This window comes from Bos indicus x Bos taurus, chromosome 10 (genome assembly GCF_003369695.1).
Source record: "Bos indicus x Bos taurus breed Angus x Brahman F1 hybrid chromosome 10, Bos_hybrid_MaternalHap_v2.0, whole genome shotgun sequence".
Taxonomy (NCBI): domain Eukaryota; kingdom Metazoa; phylum Chordata; class Mammalia; order Artiodactyla; family Bovidae; genus Bos; species Bos indicus x Bos taurus.
Window position 1 is genome coordinate 61,777,798 of NC_040085.1, and position 20,377 is coordinate 61,798,174.

Sequence of the window (20,377 nt, forward strand, 5' to 3'; positions counted from 1 at the left end):
TATTATGGTAAAGGGAAACAAAAGTAATGTCACCAAAGATTGTATTTTTTTTCCTATAGAAATAAGATACCATCTAAACATGTTAGTCACTCTATCATTTCTGACTCTTTGCAATCCATGGACTGTAGCCTGTCAAGCTCCTCTGTCCATGGAATTCTACAGGTAAGAATACTGGAGTGGGTAGCCATTCCCTTCTTCAGGGGATCTTTCCAACCCAGGGTTCGAACTTGGGTCTCTTGCATTGCAGGCAGATTCTTTACTTTCTGAGCCACCAGGGAAGCCCATCTATGCCAAAGTATTAAATCTTTTTTTTTATAACTAGCAGGTCTGAGAGCCCAAAAAATCAATCATTTATTCACTTAACAGTTATTATGTGCCTTTTCTATACCAGTCTGTGCTGGCCATACAAAGGATGAATTAGACATGGTCCCATACAGTTAGTATAGGGAGGGAGAAATGTAAAGAAGAAACTAACAGCAACACACACAATAATAATGTTAATAAAATCTTTAGTAGATAAATGAATGAGAGATAGTATTAATTGTTAGGCATTGAATGAAATGCTCTATATTAAGGAAATACATCAGATCCAATAATCAATATCAATAATCAAATTTAACCCTCCTGATAGGCATATGTTGTAGGCATTATTATTTTCATCTGGTTAGCAAATAAAAAAATGTCCCTGAGCTCAGAGATGTTTAAAGATTTGCCCATGTTAGTAAGTAGTAGGGGTGGGATTCAAACTGGTGACCTCTGGCAGGTGAGGAAAGGTTTCAGTTAGTAGGTGACCCTTGAAAAACAATTAGGTATTTCCTAGTAGGAAGGATGGGGGGAGTGGATTGAGGAAGGGTAGTCCAGGAAAGAGAAGAGAATGTAGAAATGGGTGGGAGACAGGACATACCCAGACTGTGGAGAAGCAGGGGGCAATTCTGAGAAAGCTGGGCCTGGGCATGATTTGGTGTGGGAAGTGAGGGGAAAGGCTGGCAAAGAAGACAGGGCAGAGCACAGGGGCCTTGAATCTTCTGAGGAATGAAAGGTACTTAAGCAGGGGAGTCACGAGATTGGATTTGCATTTGAAAAAAATTATTCCAAATCAGCAGTGTAGAGAAAGGGAGGCAGGAAACTGTTTGTCTCCCTGGCTCAGGAGACCAGCAAAGTAATGCCACTCCTGAGAATACAACTTAGAGAAACTCTCAAACATCTGTTCAAATAGAGCAGCGCCGAACTGTTTGCATTTGTGAGAAATCCTAAATGCCTTTGACAGAGGATAAATAAACAAATCGTGGTATAGTCACATGGCAAAATACCATATGGTAGTTAATGTGACTGAATTAGGGCAATGAGTGTCAACAGGAAGAAAAAATAAAATTGAGTGAGGCAAGCAAGCTGCAGAAGGCATGTATAGTAGACATCATTTAAGTAAAGCAATGCTTTAAATTGTTAGTCAATTCTTAAATATCTAAAGAAAGCGTAAAACGTATCTGCAATTGATAATAGCAATTTCATGAGAATGTGCTGAGGAAAGAGGCACTTGGGGATGGGGGACAGGCTAGTTAAGTGGGCTTAAATATCTATATTTACAACTATATCTATATCTTCATTTCTTTAAGTAAAATGGCAGATATGACAATGTTAAGATTTTGATAAAACTTGTAGTCAGAACACAGTTTGTTATATTATTCTCTATGAAAGTGTTAGTCGCTCAGTTGTGTCTGACTCTTTGCAACCCTATGGACTGTAGCCCTCCAGGCCCCTCTGTCCATGGAATTCTCCAGGCAAGAATACTGGAGTTGGTAGCAATTCCCTTCTCCAGGGGATCTCCCCGACCTAGGATCAAACCCGGGTCTTTTGCATTGCAGGCAGATTCTTTACCATCTGAGCCACCAGGGAAACACCTATTATTCTCTATAATCAGCTGTGTATTTCACATATAAAGTTAAAAATGTTAAGGACTTCCCTGGTGTTCCAATGGTGAAGACTTCACACTTCTAATGCAGGAGGCCTGGATTTGATCCCTGGTCAGGAAACTAGATCCCACACGCTGCAATTAAGATGTGGTACAGCCAAAAAAAAAAGGTTTAACTTGGATTCAAAAGTGTCTGCTTTCTCCAACAAAAAGAAAGTAAAGAAAGAGAAAACAGCACTCAAGCAGCAGTACAGCCCAGTGATAGGGGGCGGGGAGAACTGCAATGTCCAGGCAAGAGGTGGTGGGGACATGGACTGCTGTGGTGGCAGGGGGAATGGAGACGACACAAGAGATGGGAAGCGGGTGACTGTGGACTCATGGCAAATGGGGGGAGAGTAGAGTCTAGATGTCCTCCAGCCTCTAGGTTGTACTACTGAGTGGGTGGTGGGGCTAAACACCAAGAAAGGGAAAGTAGGAGAAGCAACAGGTATGGTTGGGGTGTGGTGCATGGAGATGGCTTTCAGACATATTCAATGAGAGGATCTTCCAGGCAGAAGCACTGGACACATCATTTGATATTCAGACCAGGAGTTCAACATCTGGGGTAGAAATATAAATATGGTTATCACCAGCAGTTGGGGGAAAATGTGAGAGTAAATAGAGAAAATAATAAGTCTTACTGTAGGAATAAATGTAAATGTATAATATGGATAAGGATTAAAATAAATTTTAATGGAAGGTGAGGTCAGGTATGAGAAGGATGGTATGTAAGTAAAATATGAATCTTGATTTTTGCTCATTGTACTTGAAACTTTTAAGAGAAGTAGTAACCTGACTAATTACATGTTGAAGACCTGAAATATGTGTTGTCTTAACCCCTCATCACCATGTAGAAGAACTTACTAAGGATCCTTAGGAAAGTCTGATCTCTCTACAGGATACATTGGAACCAGCAAAAAAGCATTTCTAAATCATCAGTGGAAACCAACCTGATGTTGGTAAACCAGTCAATGCTAAGAATCACCTGGGGAACCTGAGCCAGACTCAGTGGTGCAGTGGTAAAGAATCTACCTGCCAAAGCAGGAGACACAGGAAGATCTGGGTTTGATCCCTGGGTTGAGAAGATCCCCTGGAGTAGAAAATGACAATCCACTCCAATGTTCTTGCCTGGAAAATCCCAAGGACAGAAGAGCCTGCTGGGCTATGTCCATGCAGTCTCAAAGAGTTAGATATGACTGAGCACATATACACACCTTTGTGTTAGTTGCTCAGCCATGTCTGACTCTTTGTGACCCCATGCACTGTAGCCCGCCAGGCTCCTCTCTCTATGGAATTCCCCAGGCAAGAATACTGGAGGGACTTGCCATTCCCTTCTCCAGGGGATCTACCCAACCCAGGGACTGAACCCAGGTCTCCTGCATTGGAGGCAGATTCTTTAACATCTGAGTTACCTAGAAAGCAATGCAGATTCTAGAATGATCAACTGGAAGCCTGGAGCTGGGGCCTGGGAATCATAATTTCAAAAATCTCTACAGGTCAAGCTGATCATCAGGACATCAGTTGGTCATCAGCCACAGTATCAACTTGTGGACAGCCCCTGTCAGCTGACATGGAGTCTGTCTAGCTCCATTTGACTTCTTCTCCTCCACTGGGACCTTGAGCTCATATCTTTATGTCTTTGTTTCCTTAGCCTTACAATAGGAATAAAAGTAGTACCTACTCTTGGGGTAGTTGTAAGGACTGAATGCATTAATTTACTTAAATTAATTAATACTATTTACTTAAAACAGTATCTGGCATAATATTGTAAACATGTAATAAAAGATAGTTACTATAACTGTTATTTTTACTAATATATGTGAGAAAGTTACTGGCATACAATTCTGCTACTGTTTTTGCTAACTAAAATATTCTAATGATTTTTAAGAAAGAATAAAATTCTACACTTGAGTCCTTGGTACTAAGATCTTCACTTCCCCTGTCTTCCAAGCCTCCTGAAGTAGTTGCCTTATCTCTTTTATGTCTTTGGCACAGGGAATTTATCCTGAAGCTGTTGGAAGCTTGAAAGCATATTTTATGCATGAACTAGTCTATGAGAGTTTTGGCATTCGAAAGAAGATAGATTTGTATTCAAATGGCTCTTATTACGATCCAGGTGCCTCAGCAGAACCTGGTGAGATTTGGAGTTTCTGGCAGTTTCACAGGAAGTATTTCCATGGTTAAGAAACTTTCTTGTAACCAAATGAATCTGTTAGACTTCACGTCCGTGCATGCCCTGCAGATCTAATTATATGGACTTCCTGAGGTAGATGTATCACATTACATCCACATTTTTGAAAGGAAAACTCCTTGAATTATTACAGTTCATATAGATTCTTAATTCAAATTGGTTCATAAAGGTGAGAAAGAAGACATGTTTATTATAGACATACTCTTTACCAATCTAACTAATCTTATACTAACCATACACCTTGGGTATATTTTATGAATATTGTGTTGAGTCATTTTGATAGTTAGAATTCCACTACACTGAAAGTTACTCAGTAGTTTTAATTTCATGAGAAGGTAATACTTCTAAGATTTTTGCCTATTAAGTAGTTAATTATCTCTAAATAATTACTAAAGCACACTTAAGAGCTAAGTAAAATGTAGCCAACTGAGAGAGGTCATCATGTTAAAAAATGCTCCACATCACTGTCAATAGGGAAAGACAAGTTAAAACTGCAAGGAAATACTACTGTACATCTACTAAATGGCTAAAACTAGAAACACTGACAGTACCAAGTGTAGCCAAGGCTATGGAGGAGTTAGAACACACACATTGCTGGTGGGAATGCAAAATGGTACAGCCACTTTGGAAACAGCTGGACAGTTTCTCTTGAAACTGCATAAACTAATATTACTATTTGACCCAGCAATCCCACTCTTAGGTATTTACATAACCAAGAGAAATGAAAATTATGTTCCCTTAACCTCTGGTAACTAGGGGGCAATGAGTGGGGGAAGGGATAGTTAAGGGGTTAGAAAAAAAGAAGACATATTCCCATAAAAACCTTCATGCAAATATTTATAGCACCTTTGTTCATAACTGCCCCAAACTGGGAGTGATCCAATTGTCCTTCAGTGGGTGAATGGATAAATTATCTGTGGCATACCCATAAGTGGAAGGCCAAATAATGATACCCTGGAAGATGTCCATGTCCTAGAACCTGGGAATGTTGCCTTATGTGGAAGAAAAGGATTACAGGTGTGATTAAGAACCTTGGGGGGGAAGATTCACCTAAGTCTGTGTAAGAGGAAAGCAAAGGGAGATATGACTTCAGAAAAACATGATAGGAGGTACTGTGACCACAAAGGTAGAGATCAGAGTGATGTGGCCACTAGTTAAATATTGCTGGCAGCAACACTTCCAGTATTGCTGGAAAAGACAAGGGAAGAATTCTCTGCTAAAGACTCCAGAAGCCTCGCCAACACTTGGTTTTGGCCCAGTGATACTGATTTCAACTTCTGGACTCCAGAACTGTGAGAGAATACATAGGTGTTGCTTTAAGCCACCAAGTCTGTAGTAATTTGTTATAGCAGCCATAGGAAACTAATACCCCATACAATGGAGTACTACTCAGTGATAAAATGTTATGAACCACAGTCCATGGGGTCCCAAAGCATCAAACACAACTGAACGACTAAGCACATATGTAATAACATAGATAAATCTCAAAAAATCTCATATGCTTAGTGAAAGAAACCAAACTCAAAAGTCTATATGCCATCCAATTCCATTTACATGACATTCTTTAAAAGAGACAGAGAACACATCAGTGGTTCCCAGGGGTCATGCGAGGTTGATTACAAATGGGCAGACAAAAGGAGTTCTTTGGAATGATGGAACTGTTTTGAATCTTGATTGTGACAGTGGTTATACACTTTATTTATCAAAACTCATAGACCTGTATACCAAAGAAGATAAATTTTGTCATGTGTAAATTTTAAAATTAAATTTAGAAAATAAATCAATCTTTAGCAGCCAGGAAAAATGTTGAAGTGTTAAACTTTCAAAGGGAAATTGAAATTCCTTGCTATTTATTTTTAAATTTTTTATTTATTTATTTGGCTGCACTGGGTCTTCACTGAGGCACTCAGGATCTTCAGTCTTTGTTGTAGCACGTGGGATCTTTAGCTGGGATATAAGAACTCTTAACTGCAGTATGTGGCAGCTAGTTCCCTGACCAGAGATTAAACCTGGGCCCCCTGCATTGGAACCTCGGAGTCTTAGCCACTGGACCACCAGGGATATCTCTGAAGTTCCCTTTTAGGTATTGTTGCCATACAGGTTTGTTAATAAGAAGCAAGAAAATGTTGGAGAATGTTTACCCAAAATGTTAATTTAACTTTAAAAATATTGTAAACATCCCTTCTCTGACTTTCAGGTTCCAAAAACTTGAGCTGTACATAATTGCACAATCTTGTTACAACGTGGTTAATGAAATGATCCAGGGCAAGCAATACGGAACAAGGAAACTGAAAGTTCTCGGAATACAGTTGGGCAATCTCAGACTATCCTGGTCCCTGCTGAAGTCTGTTATCACCTCAGTCAGTCAGTCAGTTCAGTTGCTCAGTCGTGTCTGACTCTTTGTGACCCCATGAACTGCAGCACGCTAGGCGTCCTGGAATTTACCCAAACCCATGTCCGTTGAGTCGGTGATGCCATCCAACCATCTCATCCTCTGTTGTCCCCTTCTCCTCCTGCCCTCAATCTTTCCCAGCATCAGGGTCTTTTCAAATGAGTCAGCTCTCCGCATCAGGTGGCCAAAGTACTGCAGTTTCAGCTTCAACATCAGTCCTTTCAATGAACACCCAGGACTGATCTCCATTAGGATGGACTGGTTGGATCTCCTTTCAGTCCAAGGGACTCTCAAGAGTCTTCTCCAATACCACAGTTAAGAAGCATCAATTCTTTGGCACTCAGCTTTCTTTATAGTTCAACTCTCACATCCATACATGACCACTGGAAAAACCATAGCCTTGACAAGACAGACCTTTGTTGACAAAGTAATGTCTCTGCTTTTTAATATGCTGTCTAGGTTGATCATAATTTTCTTTCCAAGAAGTAAGCATCTTTTAATTTCATGGCTACAATCACCATCTGCAGTGATTTTGGAGCCCAGAAAAATAAAGTCAGCCACTGTTTCCACTGTTTCCCCATCTATTTGCCATGAAGTGATGGGACTGAATGCCATGATTTTAGTTTTCTGAATGTTGAGCTTTAAGCCAACTTTTTTCACTCTCCTCTTTCACCTTCATCAAGAGGCTGTTTAGTTCTTCCTCACTTTCTGCTGTAAGGGTGGTGTCATCTGCATATCTGAGGCTATTAGAGGCAGCTTATTAACACAGATATTCCTGGAGACAATGCTGGATCCTGTGATGGGCTGAGCCTTCTGGGATAGCAGCAAAGATTCCAGGAACCTCTGGGTTAGTTGGCACTTATCTTGATGGGACATTGAATCAAGAACACACTATACACAAAAGGACTCCCTTTCAACCTCTGTACTTCTCAAGACTCTAATTGTCTCCGGTTTCACTGTCTAATCTAGACCTCATCTCCACGTTTCTCTGCAGAAGATAGAAATTTTAACTGGCCTGCGTTTGAGAAACAGAGTTGGAAGGATAATGGAAATCAATTGACAATTGCTTTATATTTGAATTAATCTCATAGTGTGTTATCACTGATGGTTTTATTTTGTTTTTATGGCAAATGGGCCTAATTCATTATTTTTGACAGCAATTAGATAACTGTCCAATTATGTTAGGTCAGTCCTAGTTTGAGAAGAAAAAGTGCTATCTTAAAACATGGTGATCTTAAGCCTGTTTGCTTTCAGATGTAGTCGTCATTTTTCTGCTTTGTAGGCCTATTTCCTAGGCCCTTATATCATATTCTAGCTGAGTTTAGCCAGTGAGAGGCAGAATAATGGCCCCCAAAGATGCCCATGCTCTAATTGCCAGAACATGTAGAAGTATTAAATGTTACACAGACATAAAGAATAGGCCTGTTGTTGCTAAGAGGGAAGAGCAGTGGGAAAGAGATAGAACAGGAGTTTGGAATTTGGAGATGCAAACTATTATATATAGAATGGATAAACAACAACATCCTACTGTATAGCCCAGGGAACTATATTCAATATCCTGAGATAAACCATAATGGAAAAGAATATGAAAAAGAATGCACATATACATACAACTGAATCCTTTTGCTATACAGAAGAAATGAACACAACATTGTAAGTCAACTAGAGTTGAATGAAATACATTTTTTAAAAAACATCAAATGTTACACAGCAAAAGGGCTTTGTAGACATAATTAAGATTATGGACCTGAGATGGGGAGATTATCCTGGATTATCAAAGTGGACTCACTCTAATTACATGAGCCCTTAAAAACAGAATTATCTCTTACTGGGACGAGGACAGAAGAATCAGAAGGGACATGAGAGTTCAGAAGTGTGAGGAAGACTCGATCTGCTACTGTGAGCTTTGAAGATGGAAGAAGAAAGCCATGAGACAAGGAATGTGGGGAGCTTCTAGAAGTTGAGAATCACTCTTGTTTGATACCCAGTGAGAAAACAGTAACCTGGGTTCTACACCTGTATGGAGCTGAATTCTATCAACAAACTGAATGACTGTGGAAGTAAATTCATTTCCAGAGTCTGCACAAACAAATGTAGCCCTGCCAACCCCTTGATTTGAGCTTTAAGAGACTCTAAACAGCTCAGCTGGGTCCACTGTTTGCTGCTGCTAAGTAGCTTCAGTCGTGTCCGACTCTGTGCAACCCCAGAGACGGCAGCCCAGCAGGCTCCCCCGTCCCTGGGATTCTCTGGGGAGCCTGCTGGGCTGCCATCTCTGGGGTTGCACAGAGTCGGACACAACTGAAGCTACTTAGCAGCAGCAAACAGTGGACCCAGCTGAGCTGTACCATACTTGGACTTGAGGCCCACATAACTGGGCCCCCTGGGTTCTGTAATGTCAGTTTTTCCTCTTGTTCCTCCAGCCTGAATGTCTAAGGGCTTCCTGCTGTTGCTATTATCTTAGATATTTTCCTATCACTGAAAAAAAAAGCACAGTGTAGAAGTTGAGAATTATGTTTTATTCAGTGGGCTTGCTGAGGACTTGAGCATGGAAGATGGCTTCTGACAAAGTTCTTAGGGACTACTCTGAAGAGATAAGGAAGGAGCCAGGTTATATAGGAGTTTTGCAACAACAGCCCAAAACCAGGAACATCAAAAGATTACTGTTAACTAAAGAAAACTGGAAATCTCAAGTTAATGAATTTAGAGGCTTTCTTTGTATAGGCGCTTGCCTGGTGGAGAGGGGAATGGCAACCTGCTCCAGTATTCTTGCCTGGAGAATTCCATGGATGAGTCTGATGGACTGCAGTCTGTGGGGTTGCAGAGTCGGACATGACTGAGTGACTAACACTTGCATAGGAAGATGGAAGAGTCTGGGATCATTGAAATCATTCCTTTGATATTCACCTGAATGGCTGAGGGTCAGTATCCTGAATCCCTTCTCAGAGTGCTGAGTTGGCGGTAGCTGCAGTGGGTGATGGCTTGAGGGCAACCACATCCTTTGTTTAGTGATATGGCAGATGGCAATGTTTGTCTACATCCCATTCCCTGGTATTCTCAGCCATTTCCAACTCCTGTGTTACCAATGCACGACAGCAGATTCCTTCTGCTTCAAATACTACATGTGATTTCAGTTTTCTGATTTGATTCTGAGTGATAGATACAGGATAATTCAGATATTGTTTTTGTTGTTTGTAATGGTGATTGGAATGGAGGTTGTTCATTTGTTTAACAAACCTTCATTGAGAGTCTATGCTATATATATCAGTGTCGAACAGGGCAGACAAGGTCTTTAACCTCAATGAACTTTACACTGTAGTCAGGCAGACACGACTGAAGCGACTTAGCAGCAGCAGCAGCAGGCAGACAGAATTTTAATTAATAAAGTAAAGCATTAGTATTATGATAAGAATAAGGATCTGTAAGAACATAAAGCAAGGGGTTATTAAACTGATCTAGGGGCTAGGGAAGGAGTCTATAAAGAGGAGGTATTTAATGAGATTTGAAGATTGAGTAGGGTTATCCAGATGATCTCTTTGCTGGAGAATAGGAGTAAAACAACACTATTTTATTCTGCTGGAAAAGTTAAGCAAGAAAAAAAAAATCCTGGATCTAATAAGCAATTATGGCAAAGAGGCAGGATCCAAGATTAATATATATAATCAATCACTTTCCTATATATGAGTAATGAGTATAATTAAAAGTTAAAACACAGTATGATTTTCCTGAGCACCCGTCAAAATAAAGAACTTGGGTGTAAATATAACAAAATATGTGCAACATCTTTATGAGAAAAATTGCTAAACTGTGTATAATGTCAAAGAAGAACAAAATAAATGAAGATATTTTATATTCATAGATAGGAAGACTCAAATTGTCAAGAGGTCAGTTCTTCCCAACTTAATCTATAGATTCAATGCAATTCCAAACAAAATCCCAGCAAGTTATTTGTGGATATAGACAAGCTGATTCTACAACTTCTATGAAGAGGAAAAAGACTCAGAGTAGCCAACATAATATTGAAAATGAAAAGCAAAGTTGGAGGATTGACAGTATCCTATTCAAGATTTATGATAAAGCTATGCTAATCAAGATAGTGCATGTTGGTAAGAAAAAAAATAGACAAATAGGTCCATGGACCAGGACAGAGTCAAGAAGTACACTAACATAGCTAAAACAAACTGTTCTTAGGCAAAGGAGCAAAGACAATAGAGCAAAAACAGAGTCTTTTCAACAAATGGTGCTGGAACAACGAGACATCTGCATGCAAATAATAATAATAATAATCTAGATACAGACCTTACACTCTTTACAAATATTAACAAAAAATGGATCAGACCTTAATGTGAAACACAAAACTCTGAAATTCCTAGAAGACAACATAGGAGGAAACCTAGGTGATTTTGGGTGATGATAACTTTTTAGATACAACACCAAAAAGATAATCCATGAAAGAAACAACTCATAAGCTGAATTTCATTAAAAATAAAAAATTTTGCTCCATGAAAGACACAGTCAAGAGAATAGGAAGACAAACCACAGACTACAAGGAAATATTAGCCAAAGATACATCTATGAAGGACTATTATACAAAATGTATAAGAAAGTCTTAAAGCTCAACAATAAGAAAACAAAAGACCTGATTTAAAAAGGGGCAAAAGCTTTTAGCAGATGTTTTACCAAGAAGATATACAGATGGTAACTAGCACATGAAAAGAAATTCAATATTATTAGAGAATTAAAACAGCAATGAGATGCCATTACACACTTGTTAGAGTGGCCAAAATCCAAAACATTGACAACACCAAATGCTGGTAAGAATGTAGAGCAAAAAGAACTTTAACTCATAGCTGGTGGAATGGCAAAATGATTCAGGCACTTTGGGAGACAGCTTGGTAGTTTCTGATGGAACAAAATACACTTAGCATACTATCCAACAACTGCTCTCCTTGGTATTTACCCAAATTAATCAAAAACTTATGTCCACAAAAAAACCTGCTCATGGGTGTTTCATAGCAGCTTTACTCATAAGTGCCAAAACTTGGAAGCATGAAGATGGATAAATAAATTGGTACAACCAGACAACAAAATATTAAAAAGAAAGGAGCTATCAAGCCATGCAAAGATAAGGAGAAAACTTAAATGCATACTAGCAAGTAAAATAAACCTTATGTCAAAACTCACAGATGTACAACACTAAGAGTGAGCTTTGAGTGATAATGACTGGTCCACTGGGGGCTTCCCAGGAGGCAGGAGTGATAGAGAACCCACTTGCCAATGCAGGAGACATAAGAGATGCGGGTTCAGTCCCTGAGTCAGGAAGATCCCCTGGAGGAGGGCATGGTGACCCACTCCAGTACTCTTGCCTGGAGAATCCCATGGACAGAGGAGCCTGGTGGGCTATGGTCCATAGGGTCGCAGAGTTGGACACGACTCAAGTGACTTAGCATGCACACACGATATGTCCACTTAGATTCACTGATTGTAACAAATGTCCCACGCTGGTGAGCATAGGTGACTGTGGAGAAGGTGATGGGGGTACATGGGAACTTTCTGTGCTTTGGTTCAGTTTTGCTGTGAAGCTAATAAAACTGCTCTAAGAAATAAAGGTGATTAATTAAAAAATACTGTATGTTATTTTAGTAAAAAGCCAGAGTAAGTGCCATCTTTGACAATTCTATTTCTTGGCCAGGATACACAGCTCTCAGAGAAATTCTTCCTGGAACCACATTGGTATCTGACCTTATTTAACTCGGATTCCGGATCAGATGTCTGAGTTACATCTTTTTCACGCATTCTTGAGAAATGTATGAAATGAAAAATGTACTTTTTACTAAATCAAATAATGCGTCCAACAGGTACCCACATGAATTTAACACAGAACTGTTAATCTTACAATTTAATTTTCAGTAATTTATTATGAGAAAATAAATATTTAAAAAATAATTATTTTAAAAGTTATTTTTAAAAGTACACAATATTTTTCATAAAGTAAAAGTAGGATACAATTCAAATGTTTACCAATGGGAAATAAATTATATAAAACAAAGTGTACATATATTGTTCAGCAATGAAAAATGTTGACGTAGATCTATATTTATTGACATAGAAAGATGCCCACAGCATCTACAACAAGAAAACAACAGATTATAAACACACAGATTTGTGTGTTTTCATAAGAACTACCCTTAGATGGTAGATTTTGGAGTGAGTGCCAGTTATCAATGCATTGCCTTTCAGCTTCAAATTCATACTTCATTACCTGTTCTGCAAAAATGGAGAGATGCATTTTTCCTTTGCCAGCTGGCACATGAATTAAACAGTACAGAGAGCTGGAGGTTCCATGTAGATAGGAAGGGGTTTTCCTCCCTTGTTCCAATGTACTGCCTTGGCAGACTCTTGTGGCCAGAAGTTTCCCCCACCAGCCCCACCTGACCCCTCCAGTGGCTTTGCAGCAGAGTCCTTCTGGTTTCCCCAGAACCTTACAGAGCAGATTTTGAGTAAGTTTTGAGAGCACAGTAGCTCAGTAACTTCCCTGCCATCCTGTGGTCAAATGTGGAGGTGAGGAGTGGGGAGGGTCCTTGAGTCTTCTGTCTCAGACTTTGGGGTTGTGGCTGCTCCTTATCTCTGCCCTTCTTATATTCTTTAGAATTCTCTTTGTTTCTTACTAGCTTAATTCTTGTTGCTCCAATCCCCTGCTATAATTAATAATTTTTCTTATATTAAATTTTTCTTGTTTAAAAAGCCCACCTACATAAAATTATCTGTAATTCTACTCTCCCTAACCATCATTAACATTTTGGTGCATATTCTTTAAGCCTTTTTTTCCATGAATATGTATGCATGTGTTTTATGTATGTATATATACATATAAAAATTATGTCCATATTTTTTTTTGAAACAAAAGGTAAAGTATGTTATGGGGCTTCCCTGATGGCTTAGTAGTATAGAATCTGCCTGTCAACGCAGCAGATGCAGGTTCAATCCCTGGGTCAGGAAAAGCCCCTGGAGAAGGAAATGGCAACCCACTGCAGTATTCTTGCCTGGGAAATCCCATGGACAGAGGAGCCTGGGAGGCTATAGTCCATGGGGTTGCAAAAAGTTGGACACAAGGGAACAACTGAGTACTACTACTAAGGCATGTTATACAGACTGCTTTGTAAGCTTTTTGACATCAATATTTGTAATGGTTGCAAAGTACTTCATTGGTATATTTATACACCTTAAATTGTTAAAAATTTCCCTAGTTTGGCACATTCAGACTATTTCTAATCTTATGTCATAAACAATGATGCAATGAATATCTTTATGCTGGAAATCTCTTATTTATTCCTCCAGATTTACCTTCTACCCTCCTCTCTCCTCTCAGCTCCATTCTCTTTAGGAAACACATTAACTGATTCCTTTGCCCTCTGGCTTCTGTTAGGTTCAGACAACACGAAGCCCCAGCAGGAGACTGGAGTGAAAGACAAGAGTGAGATCAGAGTATTCATCGTGGCTCCTTCCTTGTCAGGTCTCCTAGAGCTGGCTTTTCTCCTTGACTGAAAGTCACTATCCTCAAGGTGGCCAACCCTACACAAGCCTTTCTCTCCAGTTCTCCTAACATCCTCCCTTGTCCCTTTTTACTGGGCCTGATGCTGACAGAAAAACATCTATTTTTGCTTTATTGACTATGCCAAAGCCTTTGACTGTGTGGATCACAATAAAATGTGGAAAATTATGAAAGAGATGGGAATTCCAGACCACCTAACCTGCCTCTTGAGAAATCTGTATGCAGGTCAGGAAGCAACAGTTAGAACTGGACATTGAAAACAGACTGGTTCCAAATAGGAAAAGGAGTGCATAAAGGCTGTATACTGCCACCCTGCTTATTTAACTTCTATGCAGAGTACATCATGAGAAACGCAGGACTGGAAGAAACACAAGCTGGAATCAAGATTGCCAGGAGAAATATCAATAACCTCAGATATGCAGATGACACTACCCTTATGGCAGAAAGTGAAGAGGAACTCAAAAGCCTCTTGATGAAAGTGAAAGTGGAGAGTGAAAAAGTTGGCTTAAAGCTCAACATTCAGAAAACGAAGATCATGGCATCTGGTCCCATCACTTCATGGGAAATAGATGGGGAAACAATGGAAACAGTGTCAGACTTTATTTTTCTGGGCTCCAAAATCACTACAGATGGTGACTGCAGCCATGAAATTAAAAGATGATTACTCCTTAGAAGGAAAGTTATGACCAACCTGCTGCTAAGTCACTTCAGTCGTGTCCGACTTTATGCGACCCCATAGACGGCAGCCCACCAGGCTCCCTTGTCCCTGGGATTCTCCAGGCAAGAACACTGGAGTGGGTTGCCATTTCTTTCTCCAATGCATGAACGTGAAAAGTGAAAGTGAAGTCGCTCAGTCGTATCCAACTCTTTGCAACCCCATGGACTGCAGCCTACCAGGCTCCTCCATCCATGGGATTTTCCAGGCAAAAGTACTAGAGTGGGGTGCCATTGCCTTCAGATAGCATATTCAAAAGCAGAGACATTACTTTGCCAACAAAGGTCCGTCTAGTCAAGGCTATGGTTTTTCCTGTGGTCATGTATGGATGTGAGAGTTGGACTGTGAAGAAGGCTGAGCGCCGAAGAATTGATGCTTTTGAACTGTGGTGTTGGAGAAGACTCTTGAGAGTCCCTTGGACTGCAAGGAGATCCAACCAGTCCATTCTGAAGGAGATCAGCCCTGGGATTTCTTTGGAGGGAATGATGCTAAAGCTGAAACTCCAGTACTTTGGCCACCTCGTGCGAAGAGTTGACTCATTGGAAAAGACTCTGATGCTGGGAGGGATTGGGGGCAGGAGGAGAAGGGGACGACAGAGGATGAGATGGCTGGACGGCATCACTGACTCGATGGACGTGAGTCTGAGTGAACTCCGGGAGTTGGTGATGGACAGGGAAGCCTGGCGTGCTGCGATTCATGGGATCGCAAAAAGTCGGACAGGACTGAGCGACTGAACTGAACTGAACTGAATGCTGACAGCTCTGCTGCTGCTAGAAGCCCTGGATACCTACACCATTGCTTGTGGTTTTCCTGCAACTATTCATGCATTTGTAAATTAATCCCACTTGAATCATCTTAGTTGTTGTTCTCTCACTAATATTATACAACCTTTGTGTTTAAATCTTTATGTATATTTAATTATATTCTTCATATAAATGTCTAGATGAAGAATTTGCTAGGACATTGGGTGTATCTGTTTCTAAGATGTGTGGGACATGTCTTGGTACTCACTTTAGATGGAATGGTTGTAATACTGGTGATATAGAATCACCCTTTTAAAAATGTGTAATTGGGAGGGAGCTTCAAGAGGGAAGGGACATATGTATACGTATGGCTGATTCATGTTGAAGTATGGCTGAAACCAAAAGAATTTTGAAAAGCAACTATCCTCCAATTAAAAATAAGTAAATTTAAAAAATAAATATATAATATTTAATTAAATTACATATAATTTCAAAAAATGAACAACAAAAACTACAAAGTACCTCAGAACAAATCTATCAAAAGATGTGAAAGACTTCTATGGAGATAATTATAATACTTAATTGAAAGACATAAAGTACTGACTAAATGTAAAGATATATTATGCTCATAAGTGGGAAGACTCAATAATGTGCAGATATCAAGTCCCACCAAATTTATGTATAAATTCCATACAATTCCAGTTAGTACTTTTTGTGGTATTTGTGAGTGTGTGGAACAATAAAATTATTCTAAGATAATTTAAAAATGGGTAATCTATATTCTGGATCCAACCAGATGAGGATACTCAAAAGATTTACCAAGGATAAGAAATTGGCAAGGAAGACAGCCCACCATTTACTGTGGTCTCTGAGAAGTTCTGGGGTTTCTTTGGGACAGCAAAGGATCTGGAGACATGGGTTCTATCCCTGGGTCAGGAAGATCCCCTGGAGAAGGGAATGGCAACCCACTCCAGTATTCTTGCCTGGAGAATTCCATGTACAGAGGAGTTTGGTGGGCTATAGTCCACAGAGTCAAAAAGAGTCAGACACAACTGAGCGACTTTTACCGAGAAGTTCTGGAGATCTTGTCTTTCTGTTTTTGAATAAACCTATTTTGTGAAGCAGCATTCAGTTCAGTTTAGTTCAGTCGCTCAGTCCTGTCCGACTCTTTACGACCCCATGATTTGCAGCATGCCAGGCCTCCCTGTCCATCACCAACTCCCGGAGTTCACTCAGACTCACGTCCATCGAGTCAGTGATGCGGTCCAGCCATCTCATCCTCTGTCGTCCCCTTCTCCTCCTGCCCCCAATCCCTCCCAGCATCAGAGTCTTTTCCAATGAGTCAACTCTTCGCACGAGGTGGCCAAAGTACTGGAGTTTCAGCTTTAGTATCATTCCCTCCAAAGAAATCCCAGGGCTGATCTCCTTCAGAATGGACTGGTTGGATCTCCTTGCAGTCCAAGGGACTCTCAAGAGTCTTCTCCAACACCACAGTTCAAAAGCATCAATTCTTCGGCGCTCAGCCTTCTTCACAGTCCGACTCTCACATCCATACATGACCACAGGAAAAACCATAGCCTTGACTAGACGGACCTTTGTTGGCAAAGTAATGTCTCTGCTTTTCAATATGCTATCTAGGTTGGTCATAACTTTCCTTCCAAGAAGTAAGCGTCTTTTAATCTTATGGCTGCAATCACCATCTGCAGTGATTTTGGAGCCCCCCAAAATAAAGTCTGCCACTGTTTCCACTGTCTCCCCAACTATTTCCCATGAAGTGATGGGACCGGATGCCATGATCTTCGTTTTCTGAATGTTGAGCTTTAAGCCAACGTTTTCACTCTCCTCTTTCACTTTCATCAAGAGGCTTTTTAGTTCCTCTTCACTTTCTGCCATAAGGGTGGTGTTTCCATCCAATTAGAAAGGGAGTTAAAGAAAGAAAATCCAGTTAGTTGATGTTGGTTTATAGAGTAGAATAAATAACTCTTCCAGGTTTCTGTTGTTAAATAGGCTTTTGAGACCTTATTCAGTTTCTAGCACAGGTAGTCCAAATTTGTCTTCATGTTTCAGTGTGAGGCCCAGTTCTCATGATAATGATTTCTTATGCCTGAGCTTTTCTGAGACAACGAATAATTTAAAACAGATGTGGCAGATATGAGGTTTGCAAATTGAGGGGACACAAGAAATACTGTAACTTTTATAGGATGAACCATATGAAATTTATGTTTTGTAAGTCAAAATTGTGAAACATCAGCAATTTCATATGCTTTACTCGTAGTTTTTCTCTGCTGCTACTACTGCTAAGTCACTTCAGTCGTGTCCGACTCTGTGCGACCCCATAGATGGCAGCCCACCAGGCCCCACCGACCCTGGGATTCTCCAGGCAAGAACACTGGAGTGGGTTGCCATTTCCTCCTCCAATGCATGAAAGTGAAAAGTGAAAGTGAAGTCTCTCAGTCGTGTCTGACTCTTAGCGACCCCATGGACTGCAGCCCACCAGGCTCCTCCGTCCATGGGATTTTCCAGGCAAGAGTACTGGAGTGGGGTGCCATTGCCTTCTCCCAGTAATTTTCTCTAAATCAAGTTAATTCTATTTAGAACCTTCATCTTGTCGCACTGACTAGAAAGATAATCTAGGCCGTATGCAGGATTCCTCTACACTTCCCCCTTCATCTACTCCTGTCCTCCCTCCAGCCTCTTCCTGTACCTGAGAATATGTCAAAGTTCCAGGGTGAATGGGACGTTTGGGGAAGGGAAAAGAAAGAAAAAGAAAGTCGCTCATTTGTGTCCGACTCTTTGTGACCCCAAGGACTATAGCCTACCAGGCTCTTCCATCCATGGGATTTTCCAGGCAAGAATACTGGAGTGGGTTGCCATTTCCTTCTCCAGGGGATCTACCAGGCTCTTCCATCCATGGGATTTTCCAGGCAAGAATACTGGAGTGGGTTGCCATTTCCTTTTCCAGGGGATCTTCCCGACCCAGGGATTGAACCCGGGTCTCCCACATTGTAGGCATACGCTTTACCATCTGAGCCACCAGGAAAGTCCTTGGGGAAGGGGAAGAGCATCTATTTAAGTCGATGTTGTGCCTTTCATGTCCTCTGCCTCTGTTCTTCGTAGGCTGTGCTGAGCACATCCAAAGATTCATGTCTGACTCTTTGCAACCTTGTGGACTGTAGCCCGCCAGCTTCCTCTGTCCATGGGATTCTCCAGGCAAGAATACTAGAGTGGGTTGCCATGCCCTCCTCCAGGGGATCTTCCCAATCCAGGGACTGAACCCATGTCTTTTACATCTCCTACATTGGCAGGCTGGTTCTTTACCACTGGCACCACCTGGGAAGCCCAGGCTGTGCTATGTGCAAGGAAATCAAGAAAAGCTCTTAGGGACCTGCCAGTCTCTGGTCAGTGGTTTCTTCTCTGAGGTCTTATTGCTTCCATGGTAAGTAGCATATCTGTGATTGCAAAAGGGCTTCCAAATGACCATGACAAGGCTTACTGTAAAGGAGCTGGGTCACTGTGCACAGGGCCTGGACACTCATAAACACTCACTAAAATTGATCTGAGGAGTAAATAGATAATCCCAAGTGGTCAACCTAAGCCTACTAAGCTGAGTGAGTGGGAAAATAGCAATAGCAAACTCTTACAGGATTCTTAACATGACAGGCATTGTTCTAATTGCTCTGTATAAATTAACTCATTCAGCTCTTGCAATGACCCTAAGAGTTATGTAACTGAGCAGAGCTAAAGTAAGCTCTCAAGATTGTAGCAGACCCCTGCATTTGGACTCTAAAGCCTGTGCACTTAAGCACTAGTCCATACAGCAGCCCAAGCATGGAGGATGCTTTCTACCTTTGTAGAGAAAGAGCTAGGCCTTCAATCTCCTCGTGTATTGCTTTTAGCTTCAGCACAGATTTCACTAGTGGCATTTATCTATGATATTTCAGATCACTAAAGAAGCCTGGGCAACATCCTGGCTTGCAGCCAGCCCTCTGGCCTTCCTGTCTGGTATACTTTGCAGGACTGGTCATGTGAGAAAGACAGCTAACAGCAACAATTGATGGGTGATGAATGGCTGGAAGTAGGGCAGCTCGAAGCATGACGGGGACAAGGAATGCAATCAGGAAAATGCTGACCTGGAACTTGAGTGGGGTAAGTTGGGCTGTGACGGATGGAAGGCAGCAGCTGCACGCATGGCATGTTGGCACACACAGTCAGAAACGCTACTTAATTTGAATTGAAATGGGCAACTTGAGAGGCAGAGCTGCAAGCAGTGACCACAGCCACAGACCAAAATACAGACCTTCCATTAATCTGTCCAACCACACTCACAGTCTTGGGTAGTATTGTTGTTGCTCAGCATCGTCCTTCAATGTGATAAAGCACCATGATACAGAGCTGTGGGCCCCAGAGCCATGCATTATGAGACTTCTGTGGGAGGAGTAGGCAGAAAAGGCTTCAGACTGAGATTTAATGGGCACATCAGAGCCAATCTCCAAACAAAGATTCCTATTTAATATTTGGAATGGTCATTTTGGAGCACACTGAGGTGTCTGTGAATGAGGGCAGAGTATTATTGGTTCCTTTTTATTTCACACCTCAAAGTCATGGGCTCCCTATGTTATTTTTCTTCTTTCCTATTGTGGTTATTGAACTTACATTCAGCCCAAGTCAGAGCTTTGGGCACCTGGGTGCCAGGAAATTTGACTCAGCAGGAACCTGATCCTGAGCGATCAGTGGACTGTTGGGTCCATGCTCTGTGGGCTCCATATTATTCTGGATGCACTTGCTTGATTTGCATGGGGGAAAGACTTCATGGTTCTGTAACTTAAAAAAAAATACTTA